At 36.4% G+C, this 18,623-nt stretch overlaps 1 protein-coding gene across 4 annotated transcripts in view; it reads right to left on the bottom strand.

Annotated features, from left to right (window-relative positions):
• The window catches only part of LOC126823223 (ras-related and estrogen-regulated growth inhibitor-like protein), a 34,656-nt gene extending 16,315 nt beyond the window's left edge, over window positions 1-18,341 (bottom strand). For 2 of the 4 annotated variants that reach the window (XM_050551890.2, XM_050551898.2), the window contains exon 1: window positions 85-324. The gene's annotated coding sequence lies outside the window, so the exon portion shown is untranslated. Of the gene's footprint in view, window positions 1-84; window positions 325-17,924 lie in introns of those variants that run through there. The other 2 variants (XM_050551899.2, XM_050551891.2) reach the window with 2 other exon arrangements.
• Between the last annotated feature and the right edge of the window lie 282 nt (window positions 18,342-18,623).

Genomic DNA, 18,623 nt, shown 5'->3' with positions numbered 1-18,623 from the left:
AAGGCAAGTACTCTTCACAGAACACCTCATAGAATTTCACATATCCAACAAATCTTAGTTTCTAGTTTTATGTCTAAAACTTACCTAATTCATAAAAATTCTCTTGATTACAACGATTACCGCAACATAATGCCGATAAATTTGTTATTCGTGAAAAGTAAAGTTAAACAGATCGCATTTCCTTCTATATATTCACAAAATAGATCAAAACAACCACCTAATCTCTAAGTAATCCCAACAGAATTATCCTCAGATGTTTATCATCAAGCCAAGACAATTTCAAAGGATGTATGCAAGAAGCTAACATGTGTGTGTAACCGAAACTGTAATAATGACATAAATATCATACTGCATACGTAGAATACACTAGCGTACATAGAACACAAAAAAGAACACACAAAATAGAACAATGTACGTAGAACACACAAAAAAAGATACATACCAGAACAAACAACAATAACACTGCATTGTAAAATACATTTATAGTCTATATGAATGACATTATGTCTTAGTCTTAAAGGAAAGGGATGGGGTTTAACGTCTCGTCTACATAATACTTCGGTTAATTTTTCGATGGTCATCTGCGGAATGCCAGGGGGGAGAATTGTGCCCGGGCAGTGGAGTTTCTGCATACTCTCCATGGAGTTTCACCGGCCAACGGTTCTTTTACATGTTCGATAATGTCTACATGAGTAGATCACGGCTTTTGGTTCCATCCGAACGACTAGGCAGCACCTTTATTTGTTTGTCCGACAGACGCTCCATCTAACATGTAGCAATAAGGAACGGATTCTTCTCCGCCCACTCAGGGATTCGAACCTACGCCATTGATAGTCGAGAGTCCAGTGCCTTTAAATAGTAAGTGCAGGAGGACCGCACTACACGTAAAACAAAAATCTACAAGATAAACCTGCGGACAAGACAGAAAATAGGCATTGCACCAAATAAACAAATAGCAAATTAAGTGAATGGATCTTGGGGCCAGCCGTAAGCGTCCACTGCGCTGTACAGTCCCGGGCCTGTAGTGACACAGACTTCACTCAAATTTGAAAACAATCAGGAATACAAAGTATGCATTTCGGTCGAGTAAAATCTAAAACTATTTTGTAACTGGGAAAATAAATTATAGAAGACTCGTGATTAGTAATCTCTCGACATTCCTTGTAAACAGAATCAATTATCTAAATGAATTATTTGAGAGTTAACCATGGGAGACAATTGAAAAGAAACGTGTTTGCTAGTTTGGTCCATATGTTTTTAGAATGGAAGCTGATGGCGTATCAACTACTGTTAAATAACTGATCGACGAGAAGGTATTTTAATCTTATTTTTACAGTCTAAACAGTTCACTGATAAAATAATTAAAGTTAATCATAGATTTAATTCATTCTCCTTTAAAGTAAATTGGTTTTTCTTCTTTTTTTGAATCTTTCGACAATTTTCACTACAATTTACGACCAGTGAATAGAATTTATTATAGGGTGCCCCACACAGCTGCAAAAAAAAAAAAAAATTCGTCTCTCTCTTTAGATTCCTCCATGTCTGGTGTTTTGGACTCCTGCGAATTGAAATCTGTTTTCTGCTGGAGTGGCTGGATATTTGTCCGGTGATGTGGCTCTTGAGGTTGTTGATGGAGATGATGATCCTCCCGCCCCCCTCCTTTTATTCGATGGTGTTAGACATGGAGATGACTTGTTGACTGGTTTGCTGCTTTGGACTGTGGATACTGTGGGTCAATTAGGCACTTCTTCTGGTATGTTGTATACTTTCATAACTGATGACTGGTGGATGACTGTATTACTGTATTAATGTAAGATTGGGATTACTGGAGTACTGGATAACTGGAGCAGCAGATGTGAACAGGGCGAACTCTAATTAGCAACTGATATAGTGGTAGAAGGAAAAGGGGTTTAATAAATGTCCAATATATCATACAGGTGTTGGCCGCGAAATACATGTATCCTCGAGATTCTTCAGTGGGGTTTCGCCCTGACACTAGTGCAGGACAGACGGTTTGGGAACTGTTCGTTCGGAGGGGACGATAAACCAAAGTAACGCATATACAGTGATACGTTACAGATCATCTGACACTTGATAATTGAAGTTAGAGTAGGCACTGCTGCCAGGGCACAATGCCCATGGTGTAGGCCAGTTTTTGTTAGCCCGGTTAAATATATTCCATTTAACTCCCTTTCGCTCTGTCTTGCTCCGGTGCCGGATGGGCAGTCACCCAAGAAAGAGCATCTAGTAGTTCATATGTGACGAAATCCTAAGTCTTGTGTACACGTAAAATTACCCTAACAATAGAAATTGAAGGAAGAATAGATGGAAATGCCAATGTCCGGGAGACATTTCTTCCACATCAAACCCGGTTGGGGCAGAGATACCAAAAATGTCAATAAGAGTTTAAAAGATTGCCAATCATGGCCAATCATGGCATGGCTGTTATGACTTCAACAGAAAGAACTCTCATGATGATTTTCAATCAAAGTTATTAACAGTTCAATAAATGATGGATATCAATGGTTTCAGATACCTGTAACTTCTAAGATTACCTAATCAAGAGTTGAAAATGAATTTATTTCTCATTGACGTGTTTAAAAAGAATCAAATACATATTCTGAAATATGAACCGCCTAAAATAAAACTTTACAAATAACTTCGGAATCTGGAAAACTACAAAATGAAACCATGGCTAATAATTTCGGTTTAAAAAAGGAAATCACTACAAAATCACGAGAGATAAAATGAAATGAGTTTAACGTCCTACCGTTCTGCTCCGAACTGGGCTGATGAAGACGGACATCCACCATACAGTGTGCTATGGGGGGGATTTTGCCCGGACAGCGGCACCACGAGATAAGACTTTAAAACTAATCCGGGATGTCAATGGTTTAAAGTGTCAGTCATTTCTATTTGTGAAAAGTGTTTTGTCAAAAGAAATATTTTAATGCGGCCCTGCTTTTAATTGAATTGCTGCAGGATGCGATGCCCGATTTACTGCGCCAACATTCTCAAGACCGCCACTTTAATCTGAGGCTATTCATCCAGAAATCTAAACAAATGCCTGAAAACTGGTAATTGTTGACTTAACAACCAACTTTGTTTGATGGTGAGACAGCAAGACGATTAATTACTCGTTAATTAACCAACAGGTAATTAAATACATGCTGGTAAAAACATTACATCTTTGATGTAAAATCCCGCTAAGTTGTTCATGGCTATAATGATGTAACTAAGTTTTACCTTTCAGGTATGTTTGTTTTTATCTTAAAGTTAAGTCTTTAACAAGCAAAAACATTTCTTTTTTTTTTAAAAGAATTTGTTTGTTTTTTTGGTGAATCTTCTCATTTGATGCATTTGTAGAATAGTTTAACTATTTTATAGAACACAAGTATGGCGTATTACGTAGTTCACACGAAGAAGAGGAGAGCAGTAGAGGCCATCTATTGAGTCGTATTAATTAGTAAATAAAATGATATTAAATGGGATATAACATGCTATTTCTCTACACCGACTTGGGTAATGAAGACGGGCTTATGCCATGCAATGTGCTTTTAGGGAAATTTTGTGCGGACCGGGAAGCGCAACGGCGTACTCTTATTTCGAATTCCAACTGTCAAGGTTTTTCTCTACATGTGTACACGGCATATTGATTTTTTGTCCCATCCGGCCGTATAGAAACTGATCTGTCATGCTCTCCATCCCGAGCCACTAAAAGGGAAACAGCACAGGAAATTAGCGAGGAACAAGTAAAGGGTCTCCAGGGTTAACCGTTGATATGTATATCAGGAATATTCTGATTTCAATTTATTGGTTAGACCACTTCGAACACGAAGGCATGTCGTTTACCTGTGCTCCATTTCTTTAAAAGTCTAAACCTGATATTTCATAATAATGAAATCGACCAAACTGTTCCAATTATCCAAGTTGAAATAAACTTTGAGTTATCTTTCTGGTTGTTCTAATCTTGTGAGATCTTAAAATATATAAATTATTAGAAGAATTTGTGACGTGTTATCCACGTCACACTCAACTCATTAATGATGATACGGCATTGTTTACAGGTGTGAATAATTAGAGGGAAATAGAGATTACGGGTGATCATAGTCTAGATAACCAAATAACGGGTAGATTTCGCATTTAATGTCTTATTAAATCCAGGGGGGGGGGGGGTTGAATGGTTAACGTGTGCGCGCTGTATCAAAAAGTCTGTCATTGAGTCAACTGGCGTTTTTTTCGATTCCCCGTTGTACGTGACAAGGAGTGGGGTCGCCTGTCCAACCTCGTGGGTTTTCTCCGGGTCCTCCGGTTTACTCACTACTAAAGACCCCTACGCGCAAGCCAATTATTGAAATAAAATTAAACCACATGTTAGTCCCGAAATGACCTAGTTTGTGTCGAGTAGACGTTAAACCCCCCCTCTCTCTCTCTCTCTCTCTCTCTCTCTCGGAGAAAACCCGCGAGGTTGGACAGGTGACCCTACTCCTTGTCACGTACAAACGGGGAATCGAAACCACGTCAGGTGCCTCTATAAGAGACCTTATGATACAACGTGCACGCGTTAATCATTCGCCCCACCCCACCCCCTTACTGGTTAATTGAACAACAGGCATGTCTTAAATATGCATTACGTAAGAGCTAAATCGGCCTATTACAGGTATGTTTTATGGCTTCAAATTAAATTATTATGTAGAACTTTATTAACATGGCAAACCCATAACCCATAATTGAGTGGATTAGACAATGCCCGCCATATCTTTGTTAAACGATAATATAGCCGCCACTCACGTAGACTGCCAAATCTTGTCAAACATACATAACTTTAGTCAGAACTGAGAGTTTCAATATATTCAATATTCATTGTCTTTTAAAAACTATTTGGAAAGTACAAACCCTTTGGAAAGTAAACACTTTACGACCGCAAATCGCAGAGTTATTTGAAAGTGTCGTGAGACTATTTAATAATGAAGATCAAGACTGTTTAATGCCAAACCCCCATCTGTGTTTGTTTTGTCATTACGTACATATGCTTTACCTTTACTTTTTATTCAACAGAAAATGTAGAATTTTACACTTTGTTTGATGTTTGTTGTAAACTGGTCTAATGAAGATTATACAACTTTCAACAGCGATTAGTCAAAATAACCACAGATTGTTCCTATATACACACTGTGCACTGCATGTTTACATGTTCTAAAGAAAATTTTTCACTATATCAAAAGCTACGGGCAGTCTCATTATATATGTTTGTAGATTGGAGTTATTTAGGCATATCTATTAAATATTTTATAACCAGACGCTATTCTGTTTGAAGTTTTTTGCTTTTACTGTAACATTAGAAATCTGCAACTCGTAGTGTAGTCATTCACCATAGAACACATAATGACGTGATGACGTATTTGATTAAATGAAATGGGGTTTAACGTTCTACATATCAGCATTATCACTTTCATTAATATGTGATACTTAATATATATATATATAGAGAGAAATGGGGTTTAAAGTCCACTCGACACAAACTAGGTCATTTCAGGACTAACATATGGTTTAATTTTATTTCAATAATTCGCTTGCGCGTAGGGGTCTTTAGCAGTGGGAGGAAACCGGAGGACCCGGGGAAAACCCACGAGGTTGGACAGGCGACCCTACTCCTTGCCACGTACAACCGGGGATTCCAAACCACGCCAGTTGACTCAATGACGGGCCTTATGATACAGCACGCACGTGCTAACCATTCGGCCATCCAACCCCCGCTACTTAATATAATAAATTAAATTATAGAAATGGTAACACGGTTATAAGCAAGCATTCAACACAAACTAAATCATTCCAGGGCTGTGTATATCTATCTTCCTTTTAATAATTCGCTTGCGCGTGATCTTTATGCTAGATTCCCACCGTCGTGCTACGCGTTACGATAAGATTGTTCCTTAGTAGAGAATTTTGGCACCTGATACGTTGCGTCAATATAGTTTTAGAGTTTTAGCAAATTTTCGCGCCGCGTACGTATGGGTATCTGCTGTAACACTTTTGTAGAATTTTTGCTCTTTAGATTAGAAGCATCGAATTAATTAATATCTTTGGCAAGTTATTAGATTCACATACGAGCGTATTTGTATTTAAATCAAGATAGCGAATGGGTGACAGATGGTTACATAAAACAAGTCATAATGTGGTAAACATTCAATTGTAGGTTGATAACAGATATCTCATGGGAAGTTTCTCCAGTAAATTAACCAATCTCTCTAATTATTTACATCATATTTGACCAATTAGATAATTGAAGGTCCAAAACCCAAAGCTACAAAACTATCATACTTGTGAGATATCGTCAGACATCAGACAGATTCTGGAAGGGAACAGATGTGTCGATTTCTATGTATCCGGCTATGATATATAAAATGTAAAAACGAACTGTTGCATTGTTATTCCTGGTAAGACAAACGTCTTAACTGAGGTGGATATAAGAAGTAAATACAAAACATGAAGGGAAAGCAAAGACGATCACAAAGCTACTAAGATGTGTATAGTAGGATGTGGTGACCGGTTTGATGGCCCGCTCTCCACGTCTGACATGATGGCAGTTATCTACCAAGTTCAACCTCAATACTAGTCATATGTTCAGCCTACAAATTCCTGAAGGGAGTAAAGTCGCTCGATAGTCACTGAGCTATTTCAAATTTAAGAAGAAATTAGTGTCGAATCTTATTAAAAAGCTTCGACTTGACTCGACGGGCATTTTTGGTTTCACTAATTTATCACTATACCCCTTTTATACAGATTTGCAAGGTCCCGCCTACCTAAATTTAGCACGTGGATCAACCAGCAGGCAGACAGACAGCAAAAATATGAAAATTCCGCGAAAAGCTCATCAACAGAAATGATTAAATTCCAGTCTTTATCATGGTTAAAATCACATCAAATATACACCTTCGTGTTCTAGGATGCACATAGATTCATAAAAACGCAACGGCAGAACATTTCAGCGTGTAAAAGTAGCAATTTAATACCTTAAAAAGACAATGTTTTACGAACCGTTTCCGTATAATTAGTTGTAATGCGGTTCTATAACATTTCACACCTGGCATACACACAAAGACTAAATAAATCTATTCAATGTCATTAAATGGAAGCAGGCTATTTAAGGTTAAAATGTTGGTTAACTAACTTAGTGTCTGTTCCCAAGCGGAGCTAATTGTAGACAGACAGCTTAAGTTTAGTATGATAATTTGTATGACGTCTTATTTGGAACTACCAAATTAATAAATCAATTGTATAGTTAGTTCGAAATTTACGATTTAATGACGACGAAGATCCGTTACGGGGTGTGTGAGGTTCAAAACAGGCGCGGGTTGATAAGATTTTTCCAACACGACTTAATACTCAGGTATCGCGACGCCCCTCCCTGTACACATGTGTAAGTCGTTATAAAAACAGCTTATAGTTTAATACCTCTGTAATAAGTTGTAAACATAAACTGTTTGAAGTACGTTTTGATAAATTATTGATGTCAACAAATGGTAAACGGCAAAATATTTGCCCAGTCAGTGGCGTTTCCGCCTACACGTCTTCAATTTCCGATTGCAAAGGGTTACTTTACGTGCACTTCAATGTAAATACAGGTTAACCGCGTTCTTTTTATCCCATCCCAACGACTGGGCACACTTTCCTGACAATACAAAACTCAGCTTGAAAGATACCCAAAGACGTTGACTCGCTAACCTGGAGGTCCCGTGTTCGATCCCTGCATTAACCGAAAATGTCCATCGGGATTTTCCTGCTTGGTTCCCCTTTGTCAATGGTGAAGGACTGAGGTCTGACAAGGGACAGCGTATAGTCGTTCGGATAGGACGAAAAACCGAAGTCCCTTGTACATATTGGCGTGCACGTAAAATATATCTTGGAAAAGTCGAATTCGTAGCACACTGTATAATGTATGTCCGTCATCATTAGCCCAGTAGGACGTTAAACCCCATTTCATTTTATTTCATTTACATTCAGTCGTATTTAACAGGTCCCTCAAAGAACAACAAAATGTCAATTTCCCTTTACGCAACAAAATTTTGACAATCCTTTTCCAAGAGGCGCAACACTTTATCTGTAATTTTCAGTCACAATATTAGGATCTTTATTTACATTTTTCCCCCCAATTTGTATTGCATATATAAATAAACGTATATCCTGTGAAATTTGCGAACATTTTATATTGCTCGTATACTTTATAAGAATATGGATAAGCTCATTAAGTCTATTTTATATACAGTATATTTGTTATTACTTTGTGTTGATACAATAAATATATTATCTGACTGTCAAGTCATCACAGTCATAAATAATATACATACAGATAAAATAAATTATAGATATACTTATCTATATTACCTATGTTTATAACTGAGTAATTTAATAACATGATAAAATAAAGGAATGCGCGTTAAGTCATATATTACGGTAATTTTGAGGTTAACACGAATTAAACGATTTTTTGAAGTATAGGATATTTTAGCCACAAAAGTGGTTTTAAAGATGACAGACCATCAACATGTACGTTACGGGGTTGGTACAATACAAGAGGCATCTGTGATCGCAACTACTTTTGACGATTTGCTTGTCGTGATTGCCCCATGTCGCCCAGGTAACCACTAATCAGGTCGTCCCGACTTCCATACCGACGTTGGCCGAGAAAGTTCCTACGTGGTTTCCCCTTGTTAGCCGTGCAAGATCCTGGCATAGAACAGCGCATCTAGCCGTTCAGAAGGGACGGAATACCATGGCCCTAAAGTCCGGTGTGCACGTAAAAGAACCCTTGGTCGTCTTCATTATTAATCTGGTTGGTGTTGAAAACTGAGACGTTAAACCTCATTTCATGTCATTTCATTTCTTTGGCAGGTTGTAACGTGTTTTCCAAATTGTCGTTGGGTTGAACGCTATTTACCACGATGGAGCAACATGTTGCAACGCCTTGTTCAAACGCGCGTATAATGTTCACCATAGATATCACAAGATACTTAAACTGGAAGTAGCATACAAGCTTACCATCTGAACGTAACCAATTTCTTAACTCCTTACGTCTTAAAACTCAAAAAATTTCGCCAAACCCTAGCAGAAAATTTCAAATCAACTATAGAAGGAAGAACAAATGAAGGAACTTAATGATGTCCCATGTCGTATTTAGTTTACTGTACATAGCAATTATTTGCACCGGGATGTTATTCGGAGTGTTGGTATGGCCTAATTAGTCGCGACTTTCCGTACTGGACACAGCACTGTCTCCGAGGACTCGTCCAGAATAGTGAAAGTCTTTATACTGAACCTCAATATGGGATTGGTCATGATGGTCATAATTCAGACTTTCGGGTATGATCACGGCGAAATTCATCACACTGAGGCATAACCAACTATTATTGTTTATCTTCGAACAGACTTTCAACATATCGTCAGTCTGTCAAAACACTGACAGATATACAAGTCAAAGTGATGTCAATATATCTATATATAAATGATAATTGTGTTAACATGGATTTTGGTAAGATATTATTATTGTTAATAGCTAAACAGATGCCGCCACGTCACAACATGGTCAGTGATATATCTACGGAAGCACACTTGTGTAAATAAACCAAAGCTAATGGCGCGAATATGTAGATGGAAACATGACTAGTTTGTGTGTTTATTATGATGTAGCTAACTGCAATTCATTCAAGAAACAGAAATGAAATTATTGTTTATAGTACGCCGCCATGGGAGTATAAATCTGGTCAATAATTCAGCAAACACGCAGATATATTTCGGAAGAGCAATCAATAATTATAATAACAGGTACAGGAGAACCGCACATACAAAACAAAACCCATAAACTTAGAAGACAAGCCCGTGGACAACACAAAACAAACACGGATGTTACAAGTAATAAACTATAAAAGTACTATCAATTAAATCACACAATTAAATCCATCCATTCTACAGTCCAGTATTTCACAAATGTGTTTTCATAAAAGATGATATTTGAAAATGGTGTGATAGTCATATGTGCAGAATTTCTTGAAGATATTTGCCAATAAAGCACACAAATGAACGCAGTAATTCGTCTTGATAATTTATTATTTGTGCTACAAGTCATTTTAATTTAATTTCGCCTATTTAAGAATCTACTCTTGTGTTGTTTTACAAGTTTCCGGCTGTCACGTGGTTTAACAGCGATTATCATGACACTCTTCAAATTTAACAGACAATTATGTCTAGTTGAATCTAACAACTTCAATATAAACAACCCGCGGAAAACTAGGACGTGATTGGTCTAATAAAAACCAGAACCGATCAAGCAAGCTCGCCCTCAACTGTTTATTGGACTTTTTCTATAGATTTTCCGAGAAAGTCCACCAAAAGGAGCAATTTGTTGCATGCCAAGAACAAATCCCTAAAATTAGAAAGCCACGGTGACTAAGTGGGTAAGACGCTGGCTCTCTAGCCAGTATTGGCCTAGAAAGTTCATCGAGATTTTCCGGCACGGTTTCCCCTTGTCAATGGTACAGGACGGGGGCATGACAATGACAGCTGTCCAATCTTTCGGATGAGACGAAAACCCGACCGAGGTTTTTGGAATTCGATATAAAATTCCCTCACAGCACACCGTATGGCGTATGCCCGTCTTCATTAGCCCAGTCGGGGCAGAACAGTAGGGCGTTAAACCTCATTTCGTTTCTTTTCATTTCATTTCCAAAAAAAAGTTATATGATTTACAAAGATTATAATATAGATATAGATGTATGATGTACAAAGATGGTAATATAGGAATATGATTTACAACCACGAGTGTTATGTTTATAGAGACATACTTAGACGAACGCTTAAATAATATTATAAGTGGTTAAAGGACAATATTGGTGCCAGTCATTATCACATATGTGATAGAGCTGGTTAAACACATTTCAAATATAATTTTAACACAGAGATCATTGCTACGATAGCAATGCACGGACTTTTTCTGTTTTTCTTTTGTGTTCTCTTATCTAGTGGCAGTCAATTCTTTTTATGAATTGTCAGATATCCTTTCACAGTCTGACACAACAACTTTTGGTCTTGGAAGGAATTATTAGTGAGCAGAAATTCGGCCGTGTATCTTTTATCACTCGTCACATCAGTCAGTTATATAGAGGTATGACTCGTGTTTTCCTTTGCTGTTCGTCACTTTCGATTCAGGAAACCTGTATTACTCAGCTATCGTAGCAATGATCTCTGTGTTAAAATTATATTTGGAACGTGTTTAATTAGTTCTATCACATATGTGATAATGACTGACACCAATATTGTCCTTTAAGTGGGTATGGCGCTGGCTCACTGGTCAAGATAGTTTCTCCCTTTCCGGTTGTGCAGGACGAAGGATCTGGCATGGACATTTTTTCTGTTTTTTGGGATGTAGACTGGAATAACCAGAAGCTAGATATTGCCATTCGATTGAGACTAATTCTGGCGTATTTCGCCGAACATAACTGATTTGAAACTGGGATAAAAACGGAAACGATTAAATGTAAATCAGTTTATATACATTCATATTACATTATTATATGCGTTGCGACCCTTTTGTGTCAATTTCTAGGTCGCAAAAAACAAGGATTTAGCTCCTTTGAGACATTTATTCAAATCTATAACTGAGGTACACTTTTAAGATGCAATTTACCATCCGCATTTATTTGAAAAGGGGGTTGTGTGCGTGCGTGTTTGACGAGAACGTCTGTCATTGAGTCAAGTGGCGTGGCTTCGATTCCTAGCTTGTAGGCCTACGTTTCAAAGAGAGGGGTCGCCTGTCCAACCTTGTGGGTTTTCTCTGGGTCCTCCCGTTTCCCCCCACAGCTAAAGGCCATACAAACTATTGAAATAAAATGGAACTATATGTTAGTCTTGAAATGACTAGGTTTGTGTCAACTGGACGTTAAACCCCATTTCTCTCCGTTCATTTGAAATCGGTCATATAGTTTGAATCCCTCTTCAATGTTATTTTATAAATGAGTGTTTGTGCGGGAGGACATAATGAGATATTAAACTGACGAGTAGTCTTAGAGAGGAACATTGTTTATATATATATATAAATAATCAACATGGTAAATGAGTTTTGTGAACCTTACAAGACAAGTACACCATCTATTAATAATTATTTAAACGGCACTCTCGCTGCAAGTATAAGCTATAACATAAGTGTATTCCTCCTTCTAGATAACATCTGTCAGACCTGCTATAGGATAGACTTGTACCGAACATTCGAGCATTCATTACACTTCTATATATTTCACCGAACAGATTTTAAACAGCACTTCTATACATTATATTGATAAAATTCAAACAAGACTCTTTAATCTATTACAGTGATAAAATTCAAACAAGACTCTTCAATTTCAAACAAGAAAATTCATGACTAATATTCTAAAATATAGTACTTATTATCTCACAACATAGTTTCAATATTCATATTCGAAAAAAACAACAAAAATAACATACCGTGAATGTCACATTTTTTTATTCGTCTAAATTGAGTCCTATTTCGTTTCGTTTTATAGTTCAAAATTTCGTTTTACTTGTCTTTACTACACTTGGATCTGGAAGAGTTGTTATTTAACTCGTGTTCTGAATGGTCCCAGGGATAAGCCAATGAAACGGTCTGTTACGGCGAGCTTTAGGCGTGTTTTGCATGGAACTGTGGGTAATCCACTAGTAACATCAATGCTGATTGGTTAATCAAATGTCTGACATCATAGGGTCATAAGTCGGTCTTTTGACCCCTGACGTGACCTATCGCTATATAGATCTGTATTTTAATCAGATTGCTGGACACCCGAACTTTTGAACTCAGACTTAAATGTTCAGTAAATGCAAATATAACTACTGTCTAACAAAATACTAAATTATTATCAAAAATTTACCACTTTCTCTAACATAAAATTAATTGTACATTTTACATATTCCAGCTCACAAACTTAGACATTGGGGAATATCATTATAGCAGCCAATTACATCAGTCGCCGGGACAAAGGGGTGACATTTAAATATATCGAAGCAGTTCGCAGCATTTTTGCCATAATTCAAGGTTTGTGTATGAAAAAGCTATTAATCTTGGCTCGGTATCGCGTTTTGGCGGTGCGGACACATCAATATGAACGTTTTCCGTTGTCTGTCTCCATCTTAAACAACCCAGTAAGACATCACTTGCAATTTCCCTTCTTTATCTGTTGAAATATTGTTATGAATTAATCATACATCTTCTTTACAGCATATACCGGAACTTACCTATTAGACTTTATGTACAGACTTACATTTATATGTGCTTTAGGTTCCATTTTCTTCCATTTTAGGTTCGAAAGAATATAGATGTAGCTCATTTTTAAATTAAAATATGTATGACGGGTGGTTGGGTGGCAGTGATTGACGCGTTCGCGTTGAATCAGAAGGTCTGTCATTGAGTCAAGTGGCATAGTTTCGATTCCCCACTTGTACGTGACAAGGCGTGGGGTCGCCTGTCAAACCTGTTGGGGTTTCTCCGGGTCCTATAAACAATGCGTATCAGTGAGATGTGACGTCAATAACACCCCCTCTCTCTTTCCCTCTCTCTCTCTCTCTCTCTCTCTCTCTCTCCCCTCTCTCTCTCTCTCTCAAATGCGAAATCTACCTGTTATTTGGCTATCTAATATCGACTGTAATCACCTTTAATACCAAGGTTTTTTTAAAGCGTGTACGTGAATCGCTTCGACGATTTTGTTTAATTTGCAATACACTATAATGTATGGTTGACTTGTAGACAGATATTACCTTAGATATTCGCACCAGACAACGCATGTTAAAGAAGCATTAACTCGCCAAGAAAATTAATGTAATTAATTTTACACACATCATCATGTTATTTTCAGGCCACCCTTGATTTATATAACGATATCCGTGGAAATTTTGGTAATAAAGAAGATTTTAATAAGAATTGAATGTAAAAAAAAAATATCAGTGAAAAACAAACTCTTCGGGTTTAATATTTGGTTCATTTTTACAAACTCTATTTTTTTTTAGTGTTGGGTTTTTAAATTTTATTTTTACGGAAATGTATTTACTTATATACACAGATTAAAAGATTCTTTATATCTCATTATCGAAATAGATTCTACAATGCAGAACCAACAGTATGGTGGCCGAAAGCGTCATTTAGATCGTCGCTTTTTCAGATGTAACGCGAGAGACGCCGGTAAGCCAAAATGGCAAAAAAGGCGATTTGTTTTTCGTTGAATATTTCTGATGAAATGTAAATGTATTTTTTTTTGGATTTTCTAAAATAAATTTTGCTATTATATTAAAATACAATGCTTTAATTAAACAAAGATACAATTTAAACATCTAATATGCAAATGTCTGATTTGTAAAACAAATATTGACTATAAGATACAAATGTTAATTTTAGTATACAAATGTTGAAATACGACAACAAATGAAGAAATAAGAATTGAGGACACTGAATAAAGAGCTGTTTGGTTTTCCACACCAACGAAGGTGGGTATTCTAGAACTCATACACGACATTAGGCACTATTTTTTTGGCTATACGAAACAATATTTTATACCTAAATTTTAGAAACCAAAAACTAAATCCATCTGCAATAATGGAAATCATTCCCTAGTCAGCACTATTGTTTTTATGCAGAACCACCGAATATTTCGAAACAGTCATCAACTTTTTACAGATTCTGCCAACGGTTAATGCAGACTATATATTATCATATTATGTTTCATTTTTTCTGTCATTTTTTAATGCGTAATCGCAAACAGGAAAGGGCGTATAAAGGAGCTAGGTAACCATGGAAACTAATGAGTTTTATAATCAGTTGGTTCATACGGGTGTAGCATTTGACAAGTTAATCCAATCGGCAGTCAACGGGAGATTACATGATATAAAACTATAGTCAAAAACATAAAGCCTGATTGCTGCCAACCATTACCATATCCCACCGCACAATATGTTAAAATATTAAAAAACACAACACAGTTTATATGGAAATACAATCACTGGTTTATAGGTATAGCACGACGTTTCGACAAGTATTCTCTTATCGTTATCAAGCACAAATGATTATATCAAGGATTATATTCGTCATCAGTATCATCATTTGTGCTTGATAACGATAAGAGAATACTTGTCGAAACGTCGTGCTATACCTATAAACCAGTGATTGTATTTCCATATAAACTGTGTTGTGTTTTTTAATGTGTTCAATCGCTAAATGCCACTCAAGGATTATGTTAAAACATATCTCTTTCATTTTTAATATATTGTCGTCATTATCAATTTTGCCAATATGGAATCTTGGGTCTGTCCTTCTGTCACTCTTAGGCTGTAATGTGTCGTAATCTCGATTATTCGGGCCGTCAATTAGTTGGGTCGTGGACAGTAGACCGACTAATTTCCAACCGAGAGCAAGTGACCGATATTACATGGCCGCGTGAGACACTGGATTGTCATGCACGACTGTAGTACATCTTTAGTGTATTTTAAAAAGATATAACATTAAAAATGCATTATGTAAATCTGCTTATTACAGAAAAGGTTTTTTTTGGCTTCCAATCTTATATAAATTATTATGTAGACATTTAGTCACACCACAAGCCTATAATCAACTCTCTAGACCATCAGATAGCGCAGATGTAAACGGATTAAAATACGATCGCCATTTAAAGATTTAATTTAAAAATGGAGAAGCGAGACTGAGTCTCGATTAACAAGTAACGTTGATAGGATAATAAACAATCTGTGCCAAAACTCCAAACAATGATAACTTAGCTCAGAATAAAGTAATTTAACGGAAATTTTCAATAAATTCATTTTTTTATTATCTATATTTGAATTATTATAGCAACGGAAAGCTCCTTTTCTAAATCCCCAGTAAACAAAGCGAATTCCGCTTAATATGTCAAAGTTCCGTTTCGCTGGGTGCATTGTTGTGATCGATACATAAGGTAATGTAGTCTCGAAAAAATATATTACGGTGTTACATAGCAAAAATAAAAAGCCCAGATAACACTGCCGTGAATCTTTGAGAAAGGTCACAACTGAAATATTCTGTCCAAGAGTTTTACATCATCTTCCAGACATGTACGATAAATAAATAGCTATTTTAATAGCTAACCTATGCAGCTGCTCAAATATACACTATTGACAAAGATTGAAATAAGCGTCGCTACCAGGCCAAGATCCCTCATAAAACATTGCATGGCCAGTCTTCATTAGCCTGGTTTGGGTAAAAAGTTAGGACTTTAGTCCCAGCATCATTTCATCTCAGCATCGTGTTTAAACGAAAAGTCAATATCTGTCCTGCATCTTTCCTTTGAATTGGATTGCTGAAAATGGCTATGGGATTTTGGTTTCGTAGCAAGTGAGGTGGTTATAAATTTTTAATTTATTTTAAAGCAATGCAGATGACTTGTTTTTTTAAGCAGTGAAAATGGCTAGGAGCAATTGTGTATTTTATTTAAGGAAGGAAGACAACTATCAGTTGGGTTTTCTAGACGGGAACTGAATCGTTTCTAAAGCAGGGAATATGGCTACATATAGGTGCAATATTGTATTTCTTTTAAAAGCAGGGATGATCACCGTGGGAAGTCTCAAAGAATATTATCGGGTGAGTTCCTCACTAAGAACATACTGACGAGATGATTGTTCTCTTACCAAGGTTAATAAACTTGCAATGAATGGAGATACTATTTACAGTGGTTGAATCGTAATAGAGAATAGGATTTGACATAAATAAAATGAACTAGTTAGATATTTATACCTCCAGGTGTTATCTTTTATAAAATAACCATTAACATAAAAACATCAAGACGAATTAAAGGGGAGTTTCCCTTCAAAAACATACATTTATTTCAGAATATATAAGATTTTTATTACCCCCAGTGATGTTAATTTCGTGATTTTATAGGCTTTAAAAACATACCAGAACCGTTAAGATATAATGAAAGACCAACATAAAGCTATGAAAACCTGATCCATCACAAACTGTAATTTACGAGAGGGCGTGGTGATCCTAGACTGAAATGAACATTTATTTTAACAGTATGTTGTGTTTTTGTAATAATTTATTGGGTGGAATAAAACGGTTAACGAACCGGGGACCTTATAAACGAAAATTTAAATTGAAATATATTAAGAATGCAGCCCTTTGATTGGCATAGAGCTAAAATGGGTTTCAGAATTGTAACCTCCTACCAACGAAAAGACTGCGTCCTGAAAATACGTTACTTTAAATTTTCGTGAATAAGGACCCAGGTCTCTGACCCTGGCTTAGGGTGCTTTTCTTGTCTTCTTGAACAAAACAAATAATCCCTATATTGACAGTCTATCTACCTGTAACTGAAAACCAGTAGGATGGTGCAATGTAAAAGCATAAAAATTATGTAACAGAGAACGTACAGGTACTGCAGGTTAGAACAATGTCCCTTGTCCTAACACCAAAATAAGAAAGAGAGAAATGGACATTAACGTCCACTCGACGTAGGTCATTTCAGGACTTAAACATAGTTCAATTATATTTCAGTAATTCGCTAGCGCGTAGAGGTCGTTAGCAGTAGGAGGAAACCGAAGGACCCAGAGAAAACCAACGAAGTTGGACAGGCGACCCTACTCCTTGTTACGTACAACCGGGGAATCGAAACCACGCCAGTTGACTCGATGACAAACCTTATGATACAACACGCACGCGCTAACCATTCGGCCATCCAACCCCCCTCCCCAGAATAAGAAATGAAGTCAATCGGACAACGCCGTCTTGTTTTAAATGTGTTTTTCACTATTTATGATTAGAAACCTTCATTTATAAAATGGAAACAGGTCGAAGATTTTAGGACGCGAAGTGTTTCAAGATACAAACATTGTATACAATCAAATAAAAATATACTCACCATGGATTCAATTTTTAACGATAATAAGCTGATATTAAGATACAATATGTCTTTAGAACGAACGAAATGGTGGTCTGTGATCAGAATGTAGAATGTGATTCCCACTTTTGTTTACATATACTTAATACTTATAAAGCACGATGCAAACCCTCGTGCTGTTGTTTATATACTCTCAATATCCCTTAGATGTAACAAAATCTTAGTCTATAATTAAAAAAATACGATGTAATCCCTCGTACTTTTATTCTTAATATCCTTTGGATCTAACGAAATCACACTCTGTAATCAAAATCACAATATCCGTCACAGCACACCATGAGAGAATAAAACTGTAATTTCGATGAAATTTTGTACGATTTTAATATCTAAAAGGCACATTATATAATCAACAGCTAACCAATCCTTTGACACTTTCAATATGATCTTTTAAGCATACAACATTAATGTCTAAACGAGAAAACTGCACTCCTACCACTAGATTAGTTTCAAAGGGAGCGACAACATGTTTAGTGCAGAACAGGAAAGAAACAGTAAAAATATGTTAATCATAAATAGATTCCGTTTAGAAAACAGAAAAACCTTTTTTTTACTGTTGATTAAGAAAGCAATCACGGTCACCTGGTGAAATGATTTTTTGTTCACAAAAAAACCTTATTTTTATAATATATTAAAAATAATTAAACTTGTCCGATAGCTCAC

This window comes from Patella vulgata, chromosome 6 (assembly GCF_932274485.2).
Source record: "Patella vulgata chromosome 6, xgPatVulg1.2, whole genome shotgun sequence".
Lineage (NCBI taxonomy): Eukaryota > Metazoa > Mollusca > Gastropoda > Patellidae > Patella > Patella vulgata.
The sequence above is the reverse complement of the archived record's forward strand: the minus strand, read 5'-3'. Positions and strand labels throughout refer to the sequence as shown.